Consider the following 4,257-nt stretch of genomic DNA (forward strand, 5'->3'; position numbering starts at 1 on the left):
TAATACTGTGTATTACATTGATTTGCATATGTTAAATCATCTCTGTATTCTGAGAATAAGCCTTACTTGGTCATAATTCTTTCTTATAATTCACATAATCCACTTGTATAATTCTTTTAATATACTGCTGGATTCAGTTTACTATATTTTGTTGAGGATTTTTGTGTCAATACACATAAGGGATATTGGTTGGTAGTTTTCTTATGGTGTCTTTTTTTAGAATTACAAAGTGTTCCTTCTTCTTTAATTTTTTTGGGGGAATTTAGAAGGATTGATGTTATTTTCCTCATCTGTAAGAGTCCTTTATATATTAAGAATATTGTTCCTTTATCTGTGATATATTTCAAGTGTTCTTACCTCTAACCTACTTTGTTTTCTTGATTTTCTTGATGATAAAACTACACAGTAGTTTTTAAAAATTTTCATTATGTAGTCAAATTTATCAATTTCTTTTCTTCCATGGATTCTGAATTTGGGGCCATAGTTAGAAAGCCTTTTCCTAAACTCAAGTTCAAGCAAAATTCACCTTCATATTTTCTAGTACCTGCAAGGTTTCACTTTTATATTTAGATGCCTGATTAGTTCAGAGTTTATTCTTGTGTATTGTGTAGGGCATAGATCTAATTTAATTTTTCCTAAGTGGTTAATTAAAAAAAACTAAGGTCATGGCATGAGGTCCCATCATTTCATGGAAAATAGGTGGGGAAAAAATGGAAACACTGACAGATTTTATTTTTTTGGGCCCCCAAAATCACTGTGGACAGTGATTGCAGCCATGAAATTAAAAGATGCTTGCTCTTTGGAAGAAAAGCTATGAGAAACCTAGACAGCGTATTAAAAAGCAAAGATATCACTTTATTGACAAAGGTCCATCTAGTCAAAGCTCTGGTTTTTCCAGTAGTCATGAAAGGATGTGAGATTTGGACCATAAAAAAGACTGGGAACCAAAGAATTGATGCTTTTGAACTGTGGAGTTGGAAAAGACTCTTGTGAGTCCCTTGGACAGCAAGGAGATCAAACCAGTCAATCCTAAAGGAAATCAACCCTGAATATTCATTGGAAGGACTGAAGCTGCAGCTGAAACTCTAGTACTTTGGTCACCTGATGGGAAGAGCCAACTATTTGGAAAAGATCCTGATGCTGGGAAAGAATGAGGGCAAGAGGAGAAGGAGGTGGCAGAGGATGAGATGGTTAGATAGCATCACTGACTCAGTGGACATGAGTTTGAGCAAACTCTGAGAGGTAGGAAGGTGTGATGGAATTTACACCATGACCCTGACCTAAGAGTCAGCATTATCATAACTATTTTTTTTTTATCATAACTATTTTTAAGGTAAGTATAGGGAAGCCTGGTGTGCTGCAGTCCATGGGGTCCCAAAGAGTTGGACATGACTTAGCAGCTAAAGAATAACAAGTGGTTAATCAGTTGTCTCAGTACCATTTATTAAAAACTCTATTTACTCCCCTGTGACTTGAAATACAATCCTTACTATATAAAAAATTTTTATTGTACTTAGATCTCTTTCCAGACTTTCTATTCTGTTATGCTGCCTCTGTCTCTTCATATGTTCCATACTGTTTTAATTTTTATAGTATGTATTTTTAAAAGTTTTTAATTAATTAATTTATCTTTGGCAGTGCTGGGTCTTCATTGCTGCATAAGCTTTCTGCTAGTTGTGGCGAGCGGGGGCTACTCTCTAGTTGCAGTGCGTGGGCTTCTCACTGCGGTGGCTTCTCTTGTTGTGGAGCATAGGCTCTGGGATGCGGGCTTCAGTAACTGCGGCTCTTGGGCTCTGGAGAACAAGCTCAGTAGTTGTGGCACATGGGCTTAGTTGCTCTGCAGCATGTGTGATCTTCCTGAATCAGAGATTGATCCTGTGTCTCCTGCATTAGCAGGTGGATTCTTTACCACTGAGCCACCAGGGAAGACCAACAACAAGACTAATCCTTCTTGTAGCATTTTGTTCCTCCTTGCTTCCTTCTCTTTCTTTTTTTTTCTTTCTCTCTCTCTACATGTTTAAAGACTTCATTGTTTTTTAAAGAGCAGTTTTAGGTTCACAGCAAAGTGGAGAGGAAGTGTGGAGATTTCCTTTATATCCCCTGGTCTCACACTTGTACAGTCTGCTTTATTACCAGCATCCCTCACCTGAGAAGCTGAATATTTGTTATAATTCATGAATCTACACTGACACGTTATAATCAACCAAAGTCCACAGTTTACATTAGGGTTCACTCTTGGTGTTGCATAGTCTATAAGTTTGGATGCAGTGTACATACTGTATTCTTTATTATTGTATCATATAGAATATTTTCACTGTCTTGAAAATCCTTTTCTACCTATAGCATTTTTTTTTAGTATTTTTGTAATCTTTTTGCATTTTTATTTTTTTCATATCAAGTTTAGTGTCATCTTGCTTAGTTCCATAAAAAAAATCTTGTTGGTTTTGTAAAACTGAGACTGCATTTAATTTTATTTATTTATTTATTTTATTATTATTATTTTTTTAAAATATGGAACGCTTCACGAATTTGCATGTCATCCTTGTGCAGGGGCCATGCTAATCTTCTCTGTATCGTTCCAATTTTAGTATATGTGCTGCCGATGCGAGCACTGCATTTAATTTTAAATTAACTTAGGAGAGAACTGACATCTTTATGAATTTATCCATCTTTTCCAAGAACAAGGGATATTGCTAGAAAGAATATCTTTCCATCTGTTCTAGTCTCCTTTTACATCTTTCAGGAGTATTTATAAATTTCTTTATATAGGCTTTACCTATTTCTTGTTTAATCTATTCCTAAGTATTTTATTTTTGTTATTGCTGTAAATGGAGTTTTCTCTACTGCTCACCTTTATTCTTTTAAAAAAATTATTTATTTTTACTCACCTTTATTCTTAAAGGCAATTTTCTTTTGCTGGGTATAAACCAAGGCAATATATGAAGATATCCTGGCTTTATACCATTGTTGTAAGTTGTTATGTTCCTTCAGCACGTTGATGATATTTAATAATATCCTAGTATTTTCTAACATCCATATTTTCTCTTGAGATATTAGCAGTCAGGCTAGCTGTGGCTTCTTTGAAGATCATGTCTCTTTTTCTGTGACTCCTTTTCAGATTTTTTCCTGTTTGATTCTCTGTAGTTTCACTGTGATGTGTCTAGGTGTGGATTAAAAAAATTGTTTATCCTCTTTGGGATTTGTTAAGCTTTGTGAAGTTATGGGTTGGTGAATTTTGTAAGTTCTGGAAAATTCTCATTCATTATATCTTTATGTATTGCCTCTGTTTATTCTCCTATCTGGAAATCTGATTAAATGTATATTAGACTTTTTCACTGTGTTCTCTGGGCTTGTTCTTTTTCATCTATATTTTATGTATATTTTCTTCATGCTCCATTCTGGATAGCTGCTTCTGACTTTTCTCTTGGGTTGTCAGTGACCTCTTCAGCTGTGTCTGATTTGCTGTTAAATCTGTCCATTAAACTTTTTATTTACTGTTTTTTAGATGTACAACTGCTATTTGACTCCTTTTCACTTCTGCAATGTCACATTTTAAAGTGTACAGTTTCCTGATGACATTTGCAACTTTTTCTTTTATTTCTTTGATCATAGTGAAAATAGTGATTTTATAATCTGGGTCAGAAAAGCCTAATATCTAAGATGTTGAAGTCTTTCTGTTGTATTTTTTCCCCCTGCTGGCTCTTGATGAAGGAGTACCCGCTCCGTGCCCCCACCTTGAATGCTTAGTTCTCTTTGACTGTTTTCTGGTCATTGTACTTGAAAACATATTTGTGGGAAAAAAATTGAGACATAGGACAATTGAACCTTCTTCCAGAGAGAATTTTTGCTTGCTTTACCAGTTGTCTACAGACCCTACTAGTTTAGGGCTATCTTAGCAAGTTCAACTCTGATGTTCTCAGAATTATCCAGAAAGAGCAAAGTCTTGGAGTCTTCAGTTCATTCAGTTCAGTTGCTCAGTTGTGTCCAACTCTTTGCGACCCCATGGACTGCAGCACACCAGGCCTCCCTCTTTATTGCCAACACCCAGAGTTTACTCAAACTCATGTCCATTGAGTAAGTGATGCCATCCAACCATCTCATCCTCTGTCATCCTCTTCTCCTCCTGCCCCCAATCCCTCCCAGCATCAGGGTCTTTTCCATTGAGTCAGCTGTTCGCATCAGGTGGCCAAAGTATTGGAGTTTCAGTTTCAGCATCAGTCCTTCCAGTGAATATTCAGGACTGATCTCCTTTAGGAT

General features: G+C 35.9%; 1 non-coding gene across 1 annotated transcript; it reads right to left on the reverse strand.

Moving 5' to 3' along the window:
* Nucleotides 1-2,505: 2,505 nt before the first annotated feature.
* On the reverse strand, nt 2,506-2,612 carry LOC122421885. The gene has a single exon (XR_006263686.1). It is a non-coding gene; the product is annotated as a U6 spliceosomal RNA (small nuclear RNA).
* Nucleotides 2,613-4,257: the final 1,645 nt, after the last annotated feature.

This window comes from Cervus canadensis, chromosome 18 (assembly GCF_019320065.1).
Source record: "Cervus canadensis isolate Bull #8, Minnesota chromosome 18, ASM1932006v1, whole genome shotgun sequence".
NCBI lineage: Eukaryota > Metazoa > Chordata > Mammalia > Artiodactyla > Cervidae > Cervus > Cervus canadensis.